The following is a 26,246-nucleotide window of genomic DNA, read 5'->3' as shown; positions in this document are numbered from 1 at the left end:
AAACAGGTCATACCCAAGGCTGATGCTGGTAGCTTGACTTGTGAGGGGTGTTTAAAGTTCCAGCCTTGTTAAAACGACCTGCCCCGGGAATCTATTCTTGAAGATAAGAGAGAGGTATTTCCTGGGGCTTCTGCAAAGATGGTTACCAAGATTCCTTCTATTCCTACATGCACATTTGTCATAGGTTGAGGTATATCCCTCCGAGTAGGTATCTTGGATATGTTGGAGATCTGTGGGAGTCCTAACCCCCAGCACCTCAGAATGTGACCTTATTTGGAGATGGGGTCTTTACAGAGGTACTCAAGTTAAAATGAGGTCATCAGGGTGGGCCCTAGTCCACTGGTGTTCGTTTGTTTGCTTATTTATTTTTTGTTTTTTAGGGCTGCATACCTGGCATATTGAAGTCCCCAGGCTTGGGGTCGAATCAGAGCTGCAGCTGCCAGCCTACATAACAGCCACAGCAACGTGGGAGCCAAGTTGCATCTTGCAACATACACCACAGCTCATGGCAATGCCGGATCCCTAACCCACTTGAGTGAGGCCAGGGTTGGAACCCACACCCTATGGGTACTAGTCTGATTGTTTCCACTGTGCCACAAATGGGAACTCCCACTGGTGGTTTTATAAGGGGGGTTTGGGCACAGAGATAGGCACATGCACACAAGGGAGAACTCGTGTGAAGATAAAGGGATAGAAGCTAAGATTGGGGTGATGCATCTATAAGCCAAGGAAATCTAAAGATTGCCAGCGCACTATCAAAAGCCAGGAGAGAGGATTGGAACAGATTCTCTCTCCCTTAAAAGGAATCAACTCCGCTGGCACCTTGATCTCAGATTTCCAACCTCCAGAACAATATATTTCTGTTAATTAAGGTGCCCAGTTCAAAGGACTTTGTTGCAGCAGCTCTAGCAAATTAATACAACACCCTACTCTTCCTATCAAGAGGTAGATAGAGTCAGTTTATCCTCCCCTTGAATCTGAGGTGGCTTTGTGACTTTCTTTAGCCCATAGATTGTGGCAGAAATAATGAATTAGCAACTCTGGGCCCAGGTCTTAAGAACCTGGCAGCTTCCATTGCCATCCTCTGGGAAGCCAGGCTGCCATGTTGTCGTATGTTCTGCTGGAGAGGTCAGAAAAAGAGAGAAGTCACTTGGATTATTCTGGTTCCAGCCAAGCTACCAGTTGATGTCGCTAGATAGGGACAGCAGAAGAACTATCTAGCTGAGGCCAAAGAACCCAAAGAACTGTGAGAAAGAAATCATTGTTGTTTTAAGTCACTGTTTGGGGGGTGGTTTATTACACAGTAGACAAGTGAAATGTGTACCTTCATATTTTTGGCAGATACTCCAGCACCTCTATCATTGCTGCTCCTAAAGTCAGATGCCTTGTGTACCATTCTCCTTCTGAATGGATTCTGGTGGTGCCTGTCTCCTGACATTGCTCACTCCCCCATAAAAATTTACAATGGTGCATCTGGTTGGCAGGAGTTGGATGATGCCAGGAGAATGGGAAAGAGTGCTTCTGGCTCTGAAATAGGAGATGCAGGATTCGTGATACAGAAAGTGATGTTCAAAAGGTAATGGGCACCCCTGAGACATAATGAAGGTCTTCAGTAATGACCAATTTTTTTTTTTTTCTGCAAACCTACTGCATGCTTGGCACACAGTTCAGGGTCCATTTACCTTCTAATGGTAAATAGTGTCTTGCCATCACACTTCCTCACTCTCCATTCCTGTGGTTTGGGTGGAATGAACCCCAGTGTAAGCTTGTGATTCAGGCTGCAACAATGATATGTGACCCAGTCAGAGCCAACTTGGTGTAATGCTGGCTTTTTCTGGGACAGATGAAAGAAGTGAGGACTTGGGTTATGCCTAGAGCTGCTGCTGCAAAGAACCGAGATGAGAGATGAGAAGAACAAGTCTTTTTTTTTTTTTTTTCCTTAGGGCTGCACCCACAGGATATGAAGGTTCCCAGGCTAGGGGTCTAATTGGAGCTGTAGCCGCAGGCCTGCGCCATGGCCACAGCAATGCAGGTTCCGAGCCGTATCTGCGACCTACACCACAGCTCACCGCAACACCAGATCCTTAACCCACTGAGTGAGGCCAGGGATTGAACCTGCATCCTCATGGTTACTAGTCAGATTTGTTTCTGCTGAGCCAAAACTAAAACTCCGGAGAAGACCAAGTCTTGATGATATTTTTTGAGCCTCTTGGTTCCAGATCAGTCATACCATTGGAGTCTTCTGTTACATGAATATGTACATTTCCTATTTGCTTACACCAAGTCAATTTAAGTAGTTTCCCATCATTTGTAAATGGAGGTTCCCAGGCTAGGGGTTGAATCAGAGCTGTAGCCGCTGGCCTATGCCACAGTCACAGCAACGTGGGATCCAAGTCACATCTGCAAACTATACCACAGCTCACAGCAACACTAGATCCTTAACCTACTAAGCAAGGCCAAGGATTGAACCTGGGTCCTCATGGATGCTAGTCAGATTCATTTCCACTGAGCCAAGACAAGAACTCCTTCTTCTTCTTCTTCTTTTTTTTTTAAACAAATGACCCTCACACTTACAGTTGCTTTGGTTTTTATTAAAATTGAGGAGGCGGTGGGTAGTAGTACCAGGGAAAGAAGTTTTCTTCCAGAAGCCACCTCTGCTCAAAGCTATGGGCTGAGAAGGGACAGGTTCAAGCGAGTTGAAGTTTTGAGATTGAGGAGGTATGGGAGGGGGTGACTGTGGTGGGGTGCGGCAGCAGTGTTGGGAGAAAATGAGATTGGAGGTGACCCCCAGGGGAAAGAGCCCTCTGACCCCAACTGAGATCCAATGTAGGGTTTGCGAGAGTGAAGGCAGCTTTAGAGGAGGGTTCCGAGCTCTGCGGGTAAAGTGATGCCTGTGTCCTAGCTCCACCCCGGGGCCTGGCAGGCAGCTTCGGCTCCACGTTAAGCCCAAGCTCAGGGCGGGCAGGACTGCGCTGGCTGCTTATTGGGGGTGGACAGGTGGAGACGTTCGGCGGCCAGCTTGAGGCGGGGGCCGTGGGCCCAGGCGGGGAGCGCTGGGTCCGAGTCCGGAGGCGGGGAGCGCTGGGTCCGAGTCCGGAGACAGGGACAGTGGCGTTCTCCGCAAAGACGGCCTCCAGCCTCCCCGCCCCCGGCGGGCCGGGCCGGGGGGAGGAGTCCGGCGCGGCCCCGCCCCGAGGCGGAGCGGAGGCCGGGCCTGAGCGGACTGGGCGGGGTGGGCTGGGGACGCGAGGCGGAGCGGGGCCCCACACAGGCCGCGGCTGCTGGCTCGGGCCCCTAAGGTCCCAGCGGTGGCTGGAGGAGGAAGCCAGGCGGCTGAGGAGAAGGGGAGGCGGAGGAGGCCGAGGCTGGAGTGCGGCTCGCCGCAAATTCACTTCCCCGGCTCAGCAGGGAAAGGTACCGCGCGCCCGCTCCCCGACCCCCGGCTGCCGGCCCCGCTGGGGCGCAGGCTGGGGCTGCGGCTGCGGCCGCCGCGGGAGGGTGAGGGGCCCGAAGCGGTCCCGAGGCTTGGCCGGCCCGGGGCTCCGGCAGCCAGCGCGGCTCTCGGGTGGGAGGGCGAGGGTGCCCAACGTCCCCGGAGGCGGAGAGGGCGGTGGGTGCCGCGCCTCCTCCTCGCGTCGGGGGCAGCGGTGGTGGAGCCGGGTGGCTGTGGAGCCGGGTGGCTGTGGTACCGGGGCGGGGGTTGCGTGGGGGTGGGCAGGCGGGACCCGGGGGCTGAGTGCTGAGGGAGCACCCGGGGCGCCCGGCGGGCGCGTTTCCTGGGCGCAGACAAAGCCGGGCGCGGACGCCCCGCGACGTCTCAGGAGGTCCCTGGGGAGGGAAGAGAAGGCGCTGGGGGACATGGGGTCCCCCGGGCAGGGTGGGGAGCAGCTGTCCCCGAAGGGCCAACTAGGGGCTCACGGGCTGCGCTGGGGTTGGCAAGACCTGGGCTCGGAAAGGGTAGGGTGTGTTGAGTGCTCAATTTGGGGGAAGGGTTCAGAGTAGCCACTGCCCCGGGAGGGGGCTGGGGCTCTGGTTGAGCCGGTGAGGGGCCTGGCGACCCCCTCGGAGCTTGCACCAGGGAGGGGCATGGCCTGATGAGATAAGCACCTGGCTGACACCTGTGGTGAGATGTGCTTACAGGTTGGTTGCAGAGCCTGCTGGTGACGGCACATCTCGTGCCAGTCCACAGAGGGGCTGGGTAACTTCTAGTTTGGAGCAAGCAGCACCCGGCAGGTGTCTGGAGGGGTCATTGAAATGGTCAGAAATGGAGGGATGGCTAGGCCCTGTATCTGAAAGTGTGTGCAGTGAAGGCCCCCCATTTTTGCATCTTTGCTCCCCTCCCCTTTCATCTTGCTGTGGGGGCGGCGGCGGGGGGGGGGGTGGTCTAAGCGTCCCAGTTCCTGCCACAGGCTCATGCTTCCACTAGGGTTCCATGGTGGTCACCTCCCTGTCCCTGGTTCTTCAGTTACTTTCCCTCTCTCCAGTGTTAAAAGTGGCTGCTTTCCCCCTGGATCATTCACAATGGTGTAAGAACATGCTTTGTGCCCCCCTTCCCCATTTTACACCCCCACACCTTTTGCCTTCATCTCTCATTGGCCCTCAGCTATGATGCACTTTTCCACTTCTCTTCATAGCAAAAGTTCTCCGGAGAACTGTCTGTATCTGCAGCCCCTGTGGTTCTTCAGCTCATTTGACCTGGCTTTGGTCCCACCATTGCACTGAAACTGCCCTAGTAAAGGTCCCCTGTAATTTATACTCCCCCACCAGCAGATCTCTTTGACTTCCCTTGGTCTTGATCATTCTCTTCTGGCTTCTGGTTTTCTTCCTTAACACCAGCCTCCCTCAGCCCTTCCTTACCAGTCTTTAAGGACAACTCCTTCACTCAGCTTTAAATGTTGAGGGTCCCCAGCCTTGTCCTCAGCCCCCTCGTCTGCCCTGATTCCCTTCTATTTACATACTCTTCAAGCTGTCATTTTTCGTATAATTTTTTAATAATTTTAAAAATCAAGCATTAATTTACAAACACACAGATCTTAAATGTACATCATTTTCATTCTCATGATTTTAAGTAGCCAATTTTATCTCCAGCCCCAGCCTCTCTACCCAACCACCCTCCTGATGATTTATGGTGTCCTGGATGTCTCATAGGTATGAAAAACTTAATATGGAAGAAACAGAACCCTGACCACACTCCCCAAGCATGACCCTCCTGTGCCTTCCCATCTCAGTAAAGGGCCCATAACCCACCGTCCATTAAAGACAGGAAACCAGATGGCATCATCTCCTCCCTTTTCCTCCCTCTCCACAGCTAGTGCTACAGCAAGTCCTTTTGGTTCTTTCTGCCACATCTCTCTTAGGCCTCTTCTTCATGCTCTGACTCCACTGCTACTGCCCCAGGGCAAGCCACCTTGTCTGTCTTGCCTGAATGCTGTAGTAATTTCTACCTGTTTTCCCCAAGTCTGCAATTGCCTCCTCAAATCCATTTTAACCAAGCAGCGAGAACAATTTTGAAAACTATTGTGTAGATCATCTCAATCCTCTAAGACCCCCAATAGCTCCCTACTGCACTTGGAATAAAATTGCAAAGCTTTCCCTTGGCCTTTCAGACCCGCCATGATCTGGCCACTCTGACCTCTCCCGGCCTTATCCCCCACTGTCCCTTTTGCATCTTCCTAACAGTCACACCTGAATCATTCTGCTCCTTGAACACCCAAGCTTTTTCCTGCCCTGTGGCCTTTGCCTGTGCTCTTTCCTTTGCCTGGAATGTTATTTGCCTGGGCTGGCTTTGCTTCTTATTTTTCAGGTCTTGACTTAAGTATGCCTTCCCAGTCTTGGTAGCGGCTCGTCCTTCCCTATAATTCACTGTAGCACCTGGCTTACTTTCTTCATTATATTTATCAGAGTTCATAACCATTTGTTGCAGTTGTCTGTGTACTGTCTGGTTTCTTTCTTCCCCCCCCCCTTTTTTTTTTTTAGGGCCGAATTGTGGCGTATGGAAGTTCCCAGGCTAGGGGTCCAATTGGAGCTCTAACTGCCAGCCTATGCCACAGCCACAGCCACGTGGGATCCAAGCCGTGGCTGCGATCTACACCACAGCTCATGGCAATGCCGGATCCTTAACCCACTGAGCAAGGCTAGGGATCAAACCTGCATCCTCATGGATACTAGTCAGGTTTGTTACCACTGAACCATGACGGGAACTCCCTGTCTGGTTTCTTAAGGGCTGGAAACTTGAGAATGTTTCAAGCCCTGGCATGACGTTGATGCTCAGAAAACTGAGCCAGGTGGGAAGGTCAGGGCAGCACAGGGGCCCTCTTCAAATCCCAAGTGATCCTGAGGATTTTTATTTTCTTTCCACAAAAGCAGTTGTGTGAATCACTGCAAGAATCTGAGGGGGCCAGTGGGAGAAGAGATGTGGAGATGGGACAAGTGGTTCAAAGGCAGGCCTGTAGCCTAGCGGGAGGCGGGGTGGCTCTAGGGGGTGTGGAGTTGCTGCAGGTTGGGGATGAATGATTTCCTTTGCTCTCTTTGGTGGAAATCCAGACTGGGGCAACAGAGGGGTGAGTGCATGCAAGCTTGTGTGTGTTTTCTAACTCAGGAGACAGGGGTGGCCAACGAGGCCAGAGCTGTATTTCAGGCCACTCTCTCGAGGGACTGCTGAGTGCCCAGCCCTGGGGGGCAGGGAGTTGGAGGGGAGGAAGAAGGTGGGGCTGGGGGTCTCCCTGCAGACCCTTATCTTTCCAACCCCAGTTCTCCTCTTTGCACAGAGGAGCCAGCTGAGGACTGAGCTGTGTAGCTAGTGCTCTCAGTATGAAGGGCTAAGAGCTGAGGGGCCTTAGATCTGGGAGGAGGAAGCTGGATCCTGGACGGGGCAGTGCTGATGGACCAAGGTAACACTGTGAGGTGAGCACTGGAACTAGGGGCTGAGGGCTCAGATCAGGGCTGGGCTGGCAGGCCTAGGAGAGGCTTTGAGCTGGGATAGTGGGAGCAAAGGAGGGTATATCCTGAGTGGGAGAAATTAGGCAGAGGCCAAGAGGCTGGCCCAGGCAGTGTTCTAAGGACTTTGCAGATATTAGCTCCTTGTAATCCTCTTAAGGTAGGTCTTATTCCCATTTTACGGACGGGAAGACTGAGCCACAGTCATGTACTTCAGTTGTGACAGAACAAGAACTGGGACCTCAGCACCCTGGCTCCAGAATCCGTGCTCTGAACTATTCTATTCTGTCACTTCTCTCATGCCTCTCAGATATGTGCCCCCTGAAGTCTTCTTAACAAATGGTTTTCCCTGACTGCCAGATGTGCCTGGCCTTGGCTGGAGAAGGAGGAAAGGAATCCCACCCTCTAAGGCAGAAGGAGTCCTCACCCCAAGTGGGCAGCTGAGTCTCTCTGCTTCATGCCCCACCTTTTCTTCCAGGAGGGGCTCTGGGCTCAGGCCAAGTATTTGGGTGTCATGCATACTGTGATTTTGAGGAGCTAGGGAGTTCACCTGCTTCTTATAAAAGCAGCTGCCTGCTTGAGATGTCAGCATTAGAATGTCATCTCTCTGGGCTCAGCATCACTCCACTGTCCTCTTCATCTGCTTCTGGAGAGCCTGGGGGTTCAGGTAGGAGCTCTGCAGATAAACTAGTCTGTTTTGGATTCCATGTAGGATGTTGTGAGGTGGAGCTTCAGACTTGGCCTTGGGAAACCTGGTTGGGGGTCCGAATTGGCCTGGGTTGAACACGGGAACAGAACTAGGGGAAGAGAGAAATGGGAACTGAAAGAGCTTAATCCACTTCAGTATTGCCCTGTCCTTACCTCTCTTTTTCTGTCTGTAAGATGAGATTGGAGGGACCTTTTCTTTTGCTCCCCAGACGTTGTGGGAGCCAGGAACTGTCTGAGGTTACATGCTTGAGTACCTTCTTGAGGACTTGCTGTAAAGGAGTGAGGACTTCCTGGGGGATGCCAGCCTCTTGGAACTGGGCCAGGGAGGGGGTGGGGAGGAGGGTATGACAGTCCCATCCTTTGAGGCTTTACTGTTTGCCCATGAAGAGGCCTCTGGGCAAGTGACTTGGCCTCCCAGGGGCTTCTCTGCCTGGTAAGAAAGGGTTTGCTGACCACTCAAGGATGGAGCCTCTTTGCTCCAGATTCTGACCCCAGAATTTAGGGGGCCTACTCATCTATCTCAGAGATCTTGCCAACCCCCCAGGAAAAGAGGGAGGCAGGCTGGGTGGCATTCTCTTCTGTATTTGGGGAGACTGAGGCACAGAGCGAGCACATGGCTGATGGAGGCTCACCAGGCCTGTGTTCTGAGGAGTGCTCCTTCCCCCGCAGGGAGCATGCAGGGAGCTGGTCCACACTGCCTGAGTCCACCTCAACTACTCTGAGTTGAGGTGAAGGCCATGGCGGAGCCCGAGCCCAGCAGGCTAGAGCTGAGGGGGAGCTTCCCAACACCTGGACACTGGGCCTTGTTAGCTGTGGTTGGCATCTGGCATCTTCTTTGCCCCATCCTGGTGCTTAGAGCCACCAGGAACACAGGACAGGGTCCCCACTTACCAGGAAATACGAGTGAGCCAGGCCAGGTGTGATGTAATGAGGTGCAGTTCAGACCAGCTTCTTGGAGGAGGTGGTGCTTTTAGAGGGCCTTGAAGTTCGGGGTGGCTTTGGCTGACACAGGAGGGGATGGCATTCCTGAGGTGGAAGCAGAGCCCAAGCCGTGGGCAACAAGTCAGTTGAAGCCTTGACTGCCAAGCCACTGAGTCTAGACTACATTCACTAGGCCCTGGGGAGCCACTGGAAGTTATAGATCTAGGACACAAGGACTTGATTAGAGCAGTGGTCTATAAAACTACTCTCCAGACTCTAGCATACACGTGGATCACCTGGGTAGCTTGTTCAAATTCAAGTTCCAATTCACCAGGTCTGAGGTGTGGCCCAAGACTCTGCATTTCTAACAAGCTCCTGGGTGGTGTGATGCTGCTGGTTCAGGGGTTATCTTTGTGTAGTGAGGGCTGAGACTGGGGACTTTGGGCCAGGCAGGTGCAGGGATGGGCCTAGATCAGGTGTGCCCTGGGGCAGGTAAGAGGGACTGTCCTGGTTCTCGTGGACTGTTTTGGGGCAGGTGTAGAGGTTACCTGCATGGGGGCTGGGCAGAGGGGAGTGTGCAGAGAACCTGGGGTGGGGGGGAAGGGGCTACTCTGTGGGGGCGGGGGTGGGTCTGGGTGAGGGATTTCTGGGGACTTGGGAACACAGGCCTGATTTCTAGGGTGCGACTGTGAGGAGCTCTCCAAACCATGAGAAAGTGTCTCAGGCGACTGCCCCAGGGCAGGGTGACATGCAGGAGGCATGCAGGGCATCTTATCTTTCCCCACAGCCAAGCCCGGCCCTGTGGGTAGCCAATCTGGGGTGAGCACTCTTCCTCTAGTCAGGGTGGGCCCAAGGAGATTGGGGAGACAGCTGACTCCAGCCCTGGACATGCCGGCTTCTCCTGAAAGCCCCCAAGGTTTCCCCAGCTGCTGAGCCATCACCCCCCAGCAAGCGTCCCTTAACCGCAGCCTGGCCTGCCTGCTTCCTTGTAGCTGCCCTGATGGCTGCATGAGCTGTTCTTGGGGTTTTGTTCCCTCCTGGGCCACCTCCTCAGTGACCCTGGAAGTGGGAAGGTCTGGATGCTTCTCTCTGCTCTACTTCTGGCTGGGCCACTACAGGCAAGTGTCTGCTCTGCTCTGCAGCCTTGGTTTCCTATAGATTAAGGGACTCTGTCCTCTCCTGGGGCGGGGTGGGGGGCACAAGGGGGAGAGTTGCAGGGTTTTTGTGGGTGAAGCACTGCGTTTTCCCAGAAAGGCAGCTTAATACATTTTTATTTTGGTTAACTATTAGAACTCATGGGAGTTCCCGTCGTGGCGCAGTGGTTGACGAATCCGACTAGGAACCATGAGGTTGCGGGTTCGGTCCCTGCCCTTGCTCAGTGGGTTAACGATCCGGCGTTGCCGTGAGCTGTGGTGTAGGTTGCAGACGCGGCTCGGATCCCGCGTTGCTGTGGCTCTGGCGTAGGCCGGTGGCTACAGCTCCGATTCGACCCCTATCCTGGGAACCTCCATATGCCGTGGGAGCGGCCCAAGAAATAGCAACAACAACAACAACAACAACAACAAAAAAAAAAAAAACAAAAAAAAAAAACTATTAGAACTCATGGGCTAATGGTGGAGTAGAGTGAGCAGTTTGCCTGGAAGAGCTGTCCAGCTTGGATTTGAGGATCTCCTAAGGCCCCTTGCTCGCTCAAGTCTGAAGGCATAGCCTGACATCTGAGGGCACCGGTCAGATGAGGTCCCTCTAGACCCTAGCAGGAGGGTAGGTAGTCCCTGCTCCGAAAGAAAGGTGGGAAGGGTAGACACCAAAGGTGAGGTTTGGTTGCCCCCGGCAGTGCCAAGAGGGGCTTTCAGGCTGAGCTCCCAAAATGTCACACGTAATTTCCAAAGGGATACCCCTTGCCCTCCCTCCTTGATTCCTGCCCATGTGCCCCCTGCTGTGCCAGGCTGTCCTGAGAGGGTGGGAGGGATGGCATTTCTCAAAGACTGTTTTGAGAAACCTCAAAGGTTCAGGAAACAAACAAGAGTAGAAACTGGAAAATCCATTCCACTACTCCGTGGGAGGTTCAGGGCTCTGACAAGTGCTATAGAAAAGAAATTGGTGTTTCCTAAACTGATTTGACCATAAAAGTTTTTTTTTTTTTTTGTTTGGTCTTTTTAGAGCTGAACCTGCAGCACAAGGAGGTTCCCAGGGTAAGGGTCCAATCAGAGCTATAGCTGTCAGCCTACGCCACAGCCACAGCAACATGGGATCTGAGCCTCGTCTGTGACCTACACCACATCTCACAGCAACGCAGGATCATTAACCCACTGAGCAAGCCCCAGGATGGAACCTGCGTCCTCATGGATGCTAGTCAGATTTGTTTCTGCTGAGCCACGACAGGAACTCCTTGGGGTAGGGTCTTGATTAGAACAGGGTGTGATCTTTGGGAAGGACAAGAAAGAGTGAGGACTGGCTTCCTTGGGGAGTGGCTAGCAGAGGGGGGGAGATTTGGGCAGAATGAGCTTTCACAGGCCACTCTGGGTATGGGCATCAGAGGGTGGGTGTTGGAGAGAGGGGGGCTGAAGGCAGGGAGAAGGAGCCACTGAAGGTTTCTGAGCAGGACAGTGGTTTGATCGGAGCAGGCTTCAGTGAGAAGAGTGGCAGGGTGTGATGCCGGGTTGGGGGTTCAGGACCCCCTCATCGGGCTTCCTCAGAGAATTGCTGTGCCCTATCACATCTCAAAGCCTGGGGAGGGGTTGAGGTGCTCTTGTGGGCTCTCAAATTATCAGAGCTCTGAATCATTTTCCCCAAAGTCTGTGGCCTTCCGGGAAGGGGTGTCCATAGTTCGGGATGGGAAGAGTCCCAGGGCCCTTGCTCCCCCCGCCTGCCCTGTGCTGGGAGAGAAGGTCAGTGAGGCCACCCTGGCTTGCCCCTTGCCTCACCTCATTTCCTCTGAGGTGTGAGGACTCTTTGTGCAGCAGCTCAGCGGAGGTGGTGGGGTGTGGCATTTCAAGCAGTGACCCATAAGAAGTTGCTGGAATGGCATCATGTGGTGTGGACTGGCTGACACAGTGACAGAAGCCCTCAAGGAGGCCTGGGCAGGGGACGCTCAGGGAGCTTTCCACCCCACTCAGCTGCCTTCTCGTCATCCTCTGCCCCTGTCTTTTTCTTCCTCAAATAGGCAGGAGCCCAGGGCTTTTCCTGCTCTCTCTAAATCAGGGGCTAGGAGGATGGAGGATGAGGAAGAGCATTAGTGTTGAATCAGGCCAGGGTGGCCGGGCTGTGTGTGTGTGGAGGCAGGTAGCTTCGGTCCCCTTGCCCCTCAGTTCGGGTTCCTTTATCATCTCGCTGCTTCTTTTGGGAGGGTGTTAAGGAAAGTGGGATTTAAGACCAGAAGAATCAGCACTTGGAAATGAGTTGGAATTTATTAGGTAATAGGACAAAGAACCCGGCCACCCTCTGCCAACCTTGTGCCAGGCCCCGATAGACCCACACTTCCTGTCCTCCCATGTGGCCTACGAACTGTTTCACAGATGGGAACACTGGTAGTGCCAGCAAATGGCATGAATGGGTCCCAAAGCCAGGTTCTAGGTCATCTGGTTCGATGCCCTTTCCTCAAGTCACAGACTCCTCAGAGCCTGTCTCCAATCTTTCAACCATGCCTTACCCGCAACCAGACCGCCTCCCCAGGCCAGCCCAGTCAGTTCTGGCGCCCCCGAACTCCTGACCTCAGCGAGAAGGGGCTGATGGGTCCTCCTTGTGGACTGGCAAATAACTAGACCTTGAGTCAGCTACATTTTAGGATGACTCAAGTAGGAGACACGCAGGACCACCAGTGGGCAAACATTCTTAGGAAAGATTTTTAAATGAGGCCTTTAAATGTTAAACACACAGATCCCTTTTTAGCCTCTTTTATTTTGGAAGCTTAAACAATTATATACAGTTAATGCAAAACTTTCGAGTTAATCTGAGAAAGTAACCAAGAAAAGATGATGAACTTGATTCATTCCTTGGTTTAAAAAAAAAAGAAAAAGGAGTTCTCTTTGTGTCTCCGTGGTTAACGAACCCAACTAGGATCGGTGAGGATGCGGGTTTGATCCTGGCCTCATTCAGTGGGTTAAGGAACCAGTGTTGCCATGCTTGAGCTGTGGTGTAAGTTGCAGATGCGGCTTGGCTGCTGTGTTGCTGTGGCTATGGTGTAGGCTGGCAGCTGTAGCTCTGATTCGACCTCTAGCCTGAGAAATTCCATATGCTGTGGGTTCCGCCTTAAAAAGCAAAAAAATAGGAGTTCCCGTTGTGGCTCAGTGGTTAACGAATCCAACTAGGAACCATGAGGTTGTGGGTTTGATCCCTGGCCTTGCTCAGTGGGTTAAGGATCTGGCGTTGCTGTGAGCTGTGGTGTAGGTCGCAGACACAGCTCGGATCCTGCGTTGCTGTGGCTGTGGTGTAGGCCAGTGGCTACAGCTCTGATTGGACCCCTAGCCTGGGAACCTCCATATGCCGCAAGAGTGGCCCTATAAATGGCAAAGAGACAAAACAAACAAACAAACAAACAAAACAAAACAAAACAAAAAAACCCTAAAAACTAAAAACTAAATAAATACTTAAAATAATAGAAAAATAAAGCCTGAGCCCTAGTGTCTTACTGAATATATTGTGGGGTGTCTTGTGTCAGATAAACTTCCCTGGACCTCAGTTTCTTCCTCTGTAGAAGGGAAATGTTAACATGAAGATTAACCAAATATTCCATTTGAAATGCTTAGCATCACCCTCTATACCTCAGATGTATTCAGTGAAAAGTAGCAATAACATTGCTGATAGAGGAGTTCCTGTCGTGGCGCAGCAGAAATAAATCCGAATAGGAACCATGAGGTTGCGGGTTTGACCCTTGGCCTTCCTCATTGGGTTAAGGATCCAGCATTGCCGTGAGCTGTGGTGTAGGCTGGAGGCTATAGCTCCGATTCGACCCCTGGCCTGGGAACCTCCATATGCCGAGAGTGTGGCCCTAAAAAAAAAACCCAAAAACCAAACCAAACAAAACAAAAACAAAAAAAACCCAACATTGCTGATAGAATTGGAAGAGCAGACATTTCTTGATTCCAAAAGCTGGTGAGTTATTAAGACTCTTTGAACTCAACAAGAGAACCTTGAGAATAGGTTTATTGTCCAAGCTCAGTATCTTAACTCCGAAGGTGTTTTATGGATTAAATCACGGGCCCATGTGTGCATTTTGAAATGAACACCATTGCCTTTTCAGACCTGGTTCCAGTTCTTTCTGAGGCTGGCTGGTGGGGGGGGGGTGATGATGTTTTACATCAGGGTTGAACTTCATGACAAGCCTTTTATTGGGTGGCCCTTTGTTAGGAGGTCCTGTGCTACGATTTGTTAGGAGAGCAGTTAAACCACCTTGGAGTTACCAGGAGGGGAAAATCTTGGGCCAGAGAGAGGAGGTGGCTGTTTAAAGGGAATTATCATTTAGTTGCTCTTAGAATTTTCTTTTGTGATGCCAAAAGCCATTAGATACTGTCCCTGTCCCTATTTGTTGGCATAGGGCTAGGGTCTGGGCACCCTTAAGCTAGCCCCCATGGGGCAGGGAGTCTAGGGTGGCTCACAGCCACCACACTAACACCCTGGCCAGGGGGCAGGTGGCCTCCTGGCAGCAGCCCCAAGTTTTGGCAGAGTAGCTGAGGTGAGCTGCCAGGCTCGGGGACACCTCCTGCTAGCCCTGAGTGCCTGGCACAATGTATGCAGTGTCAGTGTGTGGGGAGGGGTAAGACAGGAGTGCCAAGCCGAGGGCTATCCTCAGACCTGCTACCCACGGAGGCTGAGTGAGGGCCCGAGAAGCAGGCAGATGTTGAGTAGAAATGAGCTGAGCATTGTCAAACCCTGCTCTGTCTCTTGCTCTCTTGAGGTGGCCTCCATCACAACTGTGAGCCTTTCTGAGCCTTTCCTCATCTGTAAAATGGGCACTAGGGTGTTTGGAAGGATTGAATGATGCCATGGCCTGGCACACAAAGGGCTCAATAAATGGAGATTTGCTCTGGGGTTTATCTGGTGGCTGGGTGTAGGGGGATGTTTTGTTCCCATGTTGGGATTGCGCTTGCTACCTTTGCTCTGTGATAAACCATACTGAGCAGGGGTTGGGGCTGGAGGAGGAGGTGAGCGTAGAAGATGGGGCTTTGCAGGAAAAGAGTTTGCAGTGGAGGGGACCCTCTTCCCACCAATGCTGCCTGCACCCAGCAAGCCCTGGACAGCCCATCAGGGCTGCAGTCTGTCTTTGTGGGCCTGGAGGGAGCACAGATCCTGGGCTAGGCAGAGTGGGGACCCCACCCATAGCTCTGGAGAGAGGTTTGGCCTACAAGAGACCCCCCTCCTCCCAGAGGCTGGAGCCGAAGCACAGACCAGCTTTGTGTAGAGTCACGAGGGGCCGGCAAGGGGGAACTGCGCCCGGGCCCAGCTGTCTCACAAGCCTCAGTTCTTGTCAGTGGTTTGAAAGAGTCAGTGGAAAGTGCTGACTGGGCTGTCCTCCTTACCCCCAGAGCTGCGAGGCTGTGGCTCCTGGCAGGGAGAGGGGAGAAGCCCCGCAGGGAGGCCACCTCCTCATCTGCCAGCTCACACCCCCTCAGCTTCAAGCCCCCCATCTGCAGAATGGGTGGCTCTCCGTGTGGAGACTTGACCCAGGTCAGGGGCTGGTCAGGGCTTTGCCTGCAGGTGACACCTGGTGCAGTGGGGCTGGGAGAGGGGCCCTGAGCTGTGTGTTTGGAGGCGGGCTCTGCACTGCAATGGGAGGCTGCCTGGAGAAGCATTTCCAACTCTGGTGATATCCCCAAGGAGAGAACTGGGCTCTAGAACCAGGCCACTGGGCCCTCCTCCTGCCTATAGGTCCTGTACCAAGTTTCTTCTCTTTTTCTTTTCTTTCTTCATTTTTTTAAAGTTTTATTGAAGTATAGTTGATTTATAATGTTGTGATAATTCTGAGGTACAGCAAAGAAATTCAGTTATACTTGTATACACACCAAGTTTCTTTTTCTTTCTTTGTGTTTTGGCTGCACCTGAGGCATGTGGAAGGTCCTAGTTCAGGAATCGAACCTGCGCCACAACAGTGACCCAAGCTGCTGCAGTGACGATGCCAGATCCTTAACCCACTGCACCACAAGGGAACTCCTCACACAAAGTTTCTTGCCTTTCCTACCGCACAGCCTTGTTGTGAAGGGGAAGGGAGGTGACCGTTTGACACAGAACTTGTAAAGCTTGTTCCTGGTGTCATGACTGGTCACCCAAGCCACCCTGACCCCATCCTTGCTCTTACCCTCACATTCCATCATTCAGGAAGTCCTTAGAAGGTCCCTACAGCATGATCATCCTCTGGTCCCCTCCTGCCTGTCACTTCCTCTGCTCTGGTGTGTCACCTTGTCAGAGAGGTTTCCTGCCCTCCCCATGCAGAGCCCCTGCCTCTCCCTTATCTGCTTTGCTTCATAGACCCTCTCTGATGGGGAGGCTTCTGGCTGTTTCTATAAATCAAGTGCCTGGTAGAGTAGCACTCACTCAGCTTCTCTTTTGTTGTTGTTTTTATTGTGATAAAACATACATAAAATGTATCATTTTAACCATTTTTATTTTTATTTATTTTTTGTCTTTTTAGGTCTGCATCCACAGCATATGGAGGTTCCCAGGCTAGGGGTTGAATCAGAGCTGTAGCTGACAGCCTACACCATATCCACAGCAACGCCAGATCCAAGCCACATCTGCGACCTACACCACAGCTCACAGCAACGCAGATCTTTAACCCAGTGAGTGAGACCAGGGATTGAACCCACGTCCTCATGAATACTAGTTGGGTTTGTTACCACTGAGCCATGAGGGGAACTCCCATTTTAACCATTTTTAGGTATACAGCTTAATGGTATTAAAGGTATTCACATTATTGTGCTACCATCACCACCATTCATCTTCAGAACTCTTTTTCAGCTTCCAAAACAGCTCTGTACCCTATAAACACTAACTCCCCATTTCCCCCTCACTTCTGCCCCTTGGCATCCACCATTCTATTTCCTGTCTCTGTGAATGTGACCACTCTAGGTGCCTCATGTGAGTGGAATTGTATAGCGTTAGTCATTTTGTGACTGGCTTATCTCACTTGGCATCATGTGTTCAAGGTTAATCCATGTTGAGGCACGTGTCTGAATTTCCTTCTTTTTCAAGGCTGAATAATATTCTCTCACATGCATGTTTGTTGATTCATCCATCGATGGACACTTGAATGAATTCTACCTTTCGGCTGTTGTGACTAATGCTGCTGTGAAGGTGGGGGAAGCTGTGTCTTGAGGGAGACAAAATGTAAATCTCTGAAAACATCCAGGTGGGAGCCTAGGGCCCATGACAGAGCAAAGCAGGTGTGAAAACAGTGCCCATTTTGTGGCCGAGGAAAAGGAGTCTTCTCCAGATCACTCAGTGTTAGACCCCATCCCCGCACCCTGGGGCCTCTCTGAGGAAGCAGTCCATGTGAGCAGAGCGTGGACCTTTCTGGCTTGAGGCATGTCACACATGTTCAGCGCAGGGCACTTTGGGAGTTGGGCAGCAGTGGGGGAGGGAGGACAGAAGGAGACCCTTGGCCTAAGTTGGAGGGTGGGCAGTGGACCTTGGGTGCTACCTGGCCTGGCTGCTCTCTCTGCCTCCTCCACTCCTGCATAGGCAGACCCCAGATGTTCTGACCCGGAATCTGCATTTGAGTCTGCTGTAGAGCAGTGATCCTCAGCTTTGGCTCTATGTTCACATCATGTAGGGTCCTTTAAAAGTTTCCACTTGAACCCCACCTCAAAGAGCCTGGTTTAGATGACCCAATGTTGAAGCACAGTATCAATCTTTTGTAAAAATCTCCAGGTGAGTCAGATGCCCAGGCTGGGAAGGAGTTCCTGTACGGGGCCTTGTAAGCTACAGGGTCTGGGCCAGGCTCTCTGCTCACTCAACCCCAGCGCTGAAGTTCAGAAAAGAGGGAGCTGGGACCCTGAGTAGGATGGGGGGAGAGAACTGCTGACAGTATTAGTTACCCCATGGCTGTGTAACAAACTATCCCCAAATTTAGTAGCTTAAAATGGCAATAAATAGTTATCCTCGTAGTTTGTGTGGGTCAGATTTTTTTTTTCTTCTTCTTGTTTTCAGTTGCCCCCACAGCATATGGGAGTTCCTGGGCCAGGGATTGAATCTGAGCCAGAGCTGCCACCCACACTACAGCTGCAGCGACCCTGGATCCTTACCCCACTGTGCTGTGGGTCAGGAATGTGGAAGCAGTTTAGTTGTTTCCAGCTGGAGGTCTCTCAGGAGGTCGCAGTCAAGGTGGTGACTGGGGCTGCAGTCATCAGGAGGCTTTACTGGGGCTGATGGATTGGCTTCCAGGGTGGTTCAGTCATGTGCTTGGCAAGACGGTTTGGCTGATGGTAGAACTAACTCAGTTCCTCCCCTCTCTGTGGGCTTCTTCTGTGAGTGTCCTCACAGCGTGGCGACTGGCTTTCCCTTAAGTAAGCAGTCTCGGAGAGCAAGAGGAAAGCCCCAGTGTGTCTTGTGACCGTGTTATGGAAGTCATCCTCCATAATTCTCCAGGATCCTCTTGGTTGCACAGGTCAGCCTGGGAGGGGGCTGTGCTAGGGCAGGTGTTCTAGGAGGGGAGGATCATCCAGGGCCACCCTGGGGGCTGGTGATCAACCAGCTTGTCCTGTTGTTGCACTCGCAGCCTCACAGACCTTGCCTGGGAGGATCCAGTGCCCCCAGTAAGTGGGATGGCTCTACTCCCTCATTCGCTCGTTCCTCCCATCATCAGACCACAGCAGTGTCACCTCGGGGTGGGGTGGTTCTCTCTGAGGCCTGGAGGTCTTGCTCTGGAGTCATCATGCAACAGGGTCTGTGTTCTCTCTCTTGGCTGGATTTCTCATCGCCATCCATGTCTAATGTCCCAGCCCAGCCCTCCCTGTGGAGGCCCCACTGGTGTGCAGACTTGGGTCTGTAGGAAAACTAATTTAAGAATCATTGCTACTACATGCCCAGCTCTGTCGCATTCAACCCTATGAGCCAGGGACTTTTTATCCTGATTCTAATGATGAAGGAACTGAGGCTCAGGTCACTCATCTAAAAAGTTGTGGAGTCTCAAACCACTGGTATTTAAAAAAGGGGGGGGGTTTGTATGAAAACCATGATATAATAAGGTATTCCAGAAGGAGACTATTTGTCAAGTCGAGTCATCAAGTGAAACATACGTGTGTGTGTGTGTGTGTGTGTGTGTGTGTGTGTGTGTGTGTGTGTGTGCGTGCGTGTGTGTGTGAAAGAGAGAGAGGGAGAAGAAAGATGTCTTTCTGGGGTTTCCCAAGGGCCATGGTGACTTAGGTGCTTAGAACAGGGCTGGTATGTTCTTGAGGGTGGATTTCCCTCTCCAGATTCAACCCTTTCCAGGGCAACGAGTGACTGAGGACCACCTCCCATCAGCCCTCCCCTGCCCATGGCCTGATTTGATGTCACCAAGGGCAGTCTCTCATCAGTGTAGTCAACTGGCATAGTAACCAGCTCTGTAGTCTCTCACACTTCTGTGGTGACGACTTCCTCGAGGGGACGTTCCTGCTCTGAGGGAATCCAGGCCATGAGGTCTCGTCCTAAGGGTTGCTAAAGAGAGCCACCAGGAAACCTGTGTGTTTAGGACTTTGCTGGGGACACAGGAAGCTGATTAATAGGGTCTGGGGTCAGGGCGGGTCTTGTTCGAGGTAGAGGTGATTGTTTCCCTTCTACAGAAGGGGAAACTGAAGTTCACGTACTCATGGACTCACCCAAGGGAATGGTAGTTAGGGACAGGCTGCTGTCTGGGCACTTTCATCTTCTCCAGGAGCAGCAGCCATCCTGTGGGCTGTGTCTGCCTCTGGAAGATCTGGGATCCGAGGGCAAGAATGTGGGTCTTGTTTGCAGAGGGGTGACTTGGCCAGTTAGGATGTCTGTGTGGGAGCCATGGGGTGCATGGATCGGAGATGGAAGCTGAGCTAGCCAGATTATAGATGTTTAGGTGACAAGCACCTGATCTGATCTATTGTCAGAGCATGATCCACTCATTTTCACTGAAGGTGGCTGGGTCTCTAGGATGGAGTTGGGGGTAAAGCTCTTTGGGTGTGAGAATGGGGTCAGGATGTGCTTCTAGGCTCTGCCTTGGTCCATCTCCACCTCTTTTTCCAGCTGCACAGTCGTCAAGGCTGCCAGCTGAGCTCTGTGCCCATCAGAGAGGCCCTACCCTTTCTCTGACCTCTCTCCTGGCTTTCTTCCTGGTGGTCTTCCTGGGCACCCCCACTCAGGTAGTCTCTGTCTCTGCAGGCAGCTGTAAGCCAGCATCCTAGAGCAAGTCACCTGAGCCTGTCCCACCTTGCAGAATATCATGGGAAACAGGCCAGCCAGAGCACTCACTCTCCTGCCCACCAGTACCCTTGTGGGCTGTGCCTTTGGCTGTGACCCCTCAGACGCCAAGCCTAGGGCTGCCTTTCTCCATGCAGTGCAGGCTCCCCACTTCTCTTCTGAAAAGGCTTACAAACTCTTTTAAAATCATGCTTTTAGGAGTTCCTGTTGTGGTGCAGAGGAAACGAATCCGACTAGGAACAATGAGATTGCAGGTTCATTCTCTGGCCTCGCTCAGTGGGTTAAGGATCCGGCATTGCCGTGAGCTGTGGTATAGGTCGCAGCTGTGGCTCAGATCTTGTGTTGCTGTGGTGTGGCGGAGGCCAGCAGCTATAGCTCTGATTTGACCCCTAGCCTGGGAACTTCCATATGTTGCGAATGTGCACTTTCCCCCCCCCGCCCCAAATCGTGCTTTTAGGGGCTTTACACATCTGGTTGCAGGGAAGAGATGTGGGTAATAAAGACATTGGACTTGGAGAACAATCTAAGTGCCAGGAAGGAGGATGGGGCCCAGAACCCCTTTCCCATGTCAGGGAAAGAGAACACTGCTGGCAGGAGGGCTCTGCAGAATGAGGCCCTCATGCTTCTTCTCTTATTGACATCTCTAATGGCCACTGTTTCTGATGGCTGTTCCCCCCAGCCCCCCACCCCCCACCACCCCGCAGCCAAGACTGGTACCTTACCTACACTGGTCAAGCTAAGTCAGGGTTGGGTGCCAGTCAAAACACAGGCTGTGGGGATAGTCTGATGGATATCAAGGTTCACTCTGATATTAGGATTGGGGCCAAGGCTGAGGCTGGAGTCTGGGCTCAGATGAAGACAGGCTCTTTTACAAGTGAAAAGGAACCCTGGGCTAGGAGAGCTGGCTCCCTCCTTCACACTAGTCTCTTTGGGACTCATCCTTCCGCTCCCTCCCTCTCTGAGGGCCCTGACAGGTGGCCACACCTTTTACCTTTGCTACCATTTAATTTTCTCAGCAGTCCCACCAGGTACCCATTCCCATTTTACAGATGGGAAAGCTTAAAGGCTAAAGGAGGCCGGCAGTTAAGCATCAGAAGGGGCTTAGACAAGTATATCTAGGAGGTGGGGTACAGATGCTGTGTCCTTGGGGTGAATTCAGAGTTATTAGCCAAGTGGGGCCCAGGGAAGAGAAGACACTGGTCTGGGGTTACATGCCAAGAGAGAGACTGAGCTGGGGCCTGAACCCAGGTCCCTGGGCTCCCAGGCCAGTGTTCTCTTCCCTTCCCCTGTGTCTTCTGGACTCACAGGCTGCCCCTGCTCTGTCCACGTTTACCAGCACCCCCCCTAACCTCCCCCAACCTGCCTTCTGTGACTGGCCAGGCCCAGCTCAGCAATCCTACTTCTTTCACTTCCTGGCTGGCTGAGCAGGGTGAGGAGGGCCGGGAGGGTCTGGCCGGGAGGGGTTCGGGCTCAGTCCTTCCCTGGGGGTGAGGGGTGGGAGGGGCCTCATAAGCAGACACAGAGCCCCTTTGTCTGGACCGCTGTGCAAAGCAGCTGGTCTGGGATTTCTGGGCATTTTTTACATCTGAAGAATAATTGCATTGTCTAGGGGGCCCTTGAGAATCCAAATCCCTCCCAGACCTGCCAGGCCATCCAGAGAGATTCTCCAGGACCAGCACCCAGCTTCCCTCCCTCTCCCTCCCTCCTGTTAGAAGCCTGAGGCAGAGAGGGGTCCCTCCAGGGAAACCGAGGTGGAGCTGCTGCCTGGGGCACTAGGGGTATCCACTGGGAGGAGTGACTCGTAAGGTCCTGAGTTTGGGTGGAGAAGGTAAATGCGGCCCCCAGAGCCCTGGACAGGGTGCTCATGACAAATGTGTGGCTTAGAGGAGGAGAGAAGCCTGCTTACTGAAAGGGGTGGGCCCATTGTGGAGTTCCTCTGCTGCTGGAGTCTGGACCCTAAGGGGCAGGGGGAGGTGAGCCAGGTGGGCTACGTGCCTTGGCCATACTCTTCTCTCGAAAATGCTTCATTCATCCTGCGGTGGCCTTGAGAAAAGGACAGGGAGACAGACATACTTGGTAGTAGCCTGTGTTCAGAAGGGAGCCAAGGACCTCAGCCCCAGTCGTGCTTGTGGGGCTGCAGCCTCATTGAATAATAGGCAGCAGGATTTCCTGGGGTGAGATGCCCATGCTTTGGGGACAGGCTGGGGTTGGGTGGTGGTGGCTGCAGAGAACTCACTTTTCCAAGGTGTCTGTAGCTTCAGGGGAAACATCAGCGGAGCAGGTCTTGCTGGTAGTTCAATTAACCTAGAGCCACATGGTCACAGCTGTGCAAGCACTGTGCCCTGCACAAGGGTGTCCATGTGCTAAGGGAACCCAGAGCCAGTTTCTCTGATGCACTGGTGAGGGATGTTTCCCACAGGCCTTCAGAGAGGCCAGGCTGGGGAGGCCTGAGACTTTGGTGAAGTTGGAGTATATGTGTATGTTTGGGATGGGGCGTGGTGTGTGAGTGAAAACTGAAGTCAGAAAAGTCAGAAAGGGTTCAGAGGGTCATGGGCTGCCATGCCGAGGCCTCAGTAGATAGTAGATGCTTGTTAGATTTTTACCCCTTGCCATCCTTGTCTTTAAGGGGTGGGGCTTGGGATAGGCCTAGCAGTTCTCTAGGAGTGGGGTTCAGATGAGGAAGTGGGCAGGCACCTGGGAAGTTGAGGGTAGAGGCAACTGTGACATGGGTTGCCGGGTTGACAAGCCTTGACCTGATGGGTAAGCGCAGGGCTTCCACTCAGGATGCTTTTGAGCTGTGGGCATACTCCAGCACTCCAGTGGCTTTAACTGTGTTTGAGGAAGTGTAAGGTGATGCATGGTGCCCCCAACTCAGTTCTGGGCATTTCCAAGAGGGGTCAGATGTTGGATGCCAGAACTAAAACATGACTGTGGTCCTGGCCTCCAGTCATGACTGTAGTATGTGGCAATCCAGAGGTTCTTCTTGGAGGGTAAATTTCTGAGGGGGACACAAAGAAACTGGTGAGGATACTGAAAGCAGGTGGATGGGGACAGATGCTTGGTGGCTAGGGCCCAGCCTCCTGCTCTTCATCCATCCTTCTTTGGCAACCCTGCCCCGGGACAGGAGGGTCTTTCTTCTTTTCTTCTCCCCTTCCCCTGCTGCCTTCTTTCCAGTTTGGCCTCTTGGCCAGGTTCAGTTGGGGTATTGTTGGCTCTGGCCTGCAGGGGGAGGCGGTGGCCTGCAGGCCCAAGAAATGAGGGTGGGGCTGGGGAGGCAGTGGGGCATCTGGGCATCTTGAACGGGGGTGGACCTGATTTCTTGAAGCTGCCAGGCTTGGCCTGCCTGGGGCCATGGAGGCCCTCAACCTCCCACCCCCATTTTGCCATGGAAGCAGAAGCAAGAAGGCAAGCGTTTGTTGCCGGGCCTCCCTCCTCCCTTCTCCCTCCTCCTCCCCCTACTCCCTCCCTGCCTGGCTGAGCCAGCACTTTTTTCTCCTCTCCTTTATCTGCTAGAAAAAGTACAGGGTGTTCTGTTTCTCCTGTGCATACAGATCAAGGAGGGGATGTTATTTATTTATTTATTTCATGAAGGCAAGAGAAGGGCAGGCTGGCACTGGGGAGCATAAAGTGATTCTTCTTCCTCAATAAGGCATTTTCTCATAAAATTTTTAAGAATTTCCAAAGGAAAAGATGACACAAACTAAGAGGAAATAAATTTGCTTCTCTCCCCCACCCCCGAGATAACAGCCCAAAGGTCCAGTTCAACCTTCAGCTGAGGGCCCAGCATGGAGCACACAGTTAGTGTTGCTACCTATAGCTTTCTCTCTCCCCTTCAGCTGGGACCCCACGGTACATTGGCTCCATGGGCTGATATGGGAGGCCACGCAAGACTCCTCATTTTTGCCATGTGTGGGCTGTGCCTTTGGTTTCTCTGGCTTCTTAGGGGCGGGGTGTCCAGGGGTTGACAGGCACGTCTGGGACAAGGCCTGTGGAGAGACGGAACAGGGGGGTTAGCAGTGAGGGCAGAGAAACAGGCAACCTACACGATTCCTGTTTATTTGGTCCCACTGTGGCACCCTATGTGTTATGTCTGAGTGGAAGTTCTCTGGTGTGTTGGGAACTTGGGGTCCTTTCTGTGTGCATCTTCAAGGCACACTGCCCGCCTGCGTTTCCCACAGTCCATTCCTGAAGCCTGTTCCAAAGGCAGTCTGCTCATAATTCAGCTACAGAACTCAACAAAAGATTTTCCTGCTCGAGACTCTTGAAAATGCTGATGATCTCTTGACATCCATAGAGGGCCTTGTTTAACTGTCACTACAATGTAGTTGGGACAAGCTGGCCACTTTGGGGAAAAGTTTCAGGCTGGGAAGCCACGGAGTTCAGGTACCCCTGAGAATGTGCTGTTGCTCCCCAGCATTTCCTCCCTCTACAGGCCTCCCAAGGCTGCATCTTATCCCAGTCCCCAAGTTCCCAGAGGGTGTGCTCCAGGGAGCTGGGGAGTTTCAGCAATGAGACCTTAGGGACCTCAGGGAATAGTGGGGCCCACATTTTCATCCCAGTTACACCCTGTTCTCCACAGGGGCTTTTGGAGAAGGGGTCCACCAGTAAGGTCTGAGAACCACTGTCATGATCCTACCCCTTTATTGCATAAAAGAGGGTGTTTTGGGGGGTGGCCTTGGGCTAGAGGTGGGGCCAGAGGCCCAGACACCAGCACGCAGGCAGAGCTCCCCAGTCCTGGGGACCCGAGGCATGGGGGTGGGGTGCCCAGCAGTGGTGGCCTCAGCTGCTGCTCTGAACACCCTGTGTGTTTACAAACCTGATGCAGAGCACGCTCCTTGGCCAGCCACTTGGGCGGACTCCTCCTCCCTGCTGGCCGCTGGTACAGGCAGCCACACCCTCACCTCTAATTTTAGTCTTCGGAAGAGATCCTGGGGGAGGGAGGGGAAGGAGGCAAAGGGAGTCAAGGAGGGGTAAGGGAGAGGGGAGGGGAGGATGGGACTGGAGCCAGCTCTGAACTCCGGGCTCCCGGGAGGCCGAACAGAACATCCCTGAGGTGGGGGTGGGTGGGTAGAAGGAGGACAGAAGGCCACAGAAAGGAGGAATGGGAGAGCAGGGACATGGGCTCCGGTGGAAGGGGGCAGGGACCCATGCTGTGTGGGGAGCCACGGCCTATGAGGGGAGACTGCTTCCGAGGGGCTCTGGGCCTCGGGCGCCACCTTCCGGCTCTCTAGGGAACCGGTCCAACACGGAGTCGGAATGCCTGGGGGTAGGGGCTGTAGTTTGGAGGGAGTTTGGAGCCAGGGATGGGGTGATGTTCCTGTCCGTCCCCATGCATGGAATCGGCAGGCGGAATGGGTTGGGGAGGTGCAAGGAACAGCTTCTCAGCCTGATCATACTTGGAAAACGACCCCCTTTAAAATCTATGTTAAAAAGACGTTTAGAGGTGGAATGGTAACCTAAATAGTCAGATGTTGATATTTGCGGAGAAGAATGTTAGTGCATAGCTTTTACGTTATTTTTCAAAATAACCAGGAAGGCATATCTGAATAGTCATTGAGGTGTGTGTGGTGTGTGTGTGGCACAAATCCCAAGTATACAGTAATGTATAGTGTGTGTGTGTGTGTGTGTGTGTGTGTGTGTGTGTGTGTGTGTGTATGTGTGTATATGGCACAAATCCCAAGTATACAGTTATGTATATTGTATAATCACCATTCATATGAAGATACATAGTCTTTCCACTCCAGAAATGTCCCTTCTGACCCTTTTCACTCATTTCCCTCCTTCCACTCTTGCTTCTGTCAGCACAGATTCATTTTACCTCTTCATGAATTCAAATTATGGAGTCATACAGTATGGTGCTCTTTTGTCTCTGGCTTCTTTTCCCAGCGGAAAGGAATCTGACTAGTAGCCATGAGGATATGGGTTCGATCCGAGGCCTTGCTTAGTGGGTCAGGGATATGGCGTTGTGGTGAGCTGTGGTGTAGAGTGCAGACGTAGCTTGGATCCGGAGTTGCTGTGGCTATAGTGTAGGCTGGCAGCTGTAGCTCCAATTCGACCCCTAGCTTGGGAACTTCCATATGCCATGGGTATAGCCCTAAAAGAGAAAAAGAATATTCCTTTGTATGAATATACTGCACATACAACAATATATTTATCCATTCTTCTGTGGATGGACCTTTGGGGAGTTAGTTTTTGGCTTTTATGAGTAAAGCTGCTAGGAACATTCTTTAGCATGTCTATTAGGTGGAATATACCCCATTTCTCTTGGTTGTTTTCTTAGGAGTTGGATTGCTGTGTCATAGGAAGGGTTATACTTAGCT

At 52.6% G+C, this 26,246-nt stretch overlaps 1 protein-coding gene across 13 annotated transcripts in view; it reads left to right on the top strand.

The window, feature by feature from the left end:
• Window positions 1–3,265: 3,265 nt before the first annotated feature.
• Window positions 3,266–26,246, top strand: part of SMOX (spermine oxidase) — a 39,056-nt gene continuing 16,075 nt past the window's right edge. For 6 of the 13 annotated variants that reach the window (XM_085002649.1, XM_085002646.1, XM_085002642.1 and 3 more), the window contains exon 1: window positions 9,426–9,683. The gene's annotated coding sequence lies outside the window, so the exon portion shown is untranslated. 13 annotated transcript variants of the gene reach the window in all.

This window comes from Sus scrofa, chromosome 17, assembly GCF_054392235.1.
Source record: "Sus scrofa isolate SSC_HxYL_T2T_F1_AM1 chromosome 17, Sscrofa_HxYL_maternal_Yorkshire_Landrace_v2.0, whole genome shotgun sequence".
NCBI lineage: Eukaryota > Metazoa > Chordata > Mammalia > Artiodactyla > Suidae > Sus > Sus scrofa.
The sequence above is the reverse complement of the archived record's forward strand: the minus strand, read 5'-3'. Positions and strand labels throughout refer to the sequence as shown.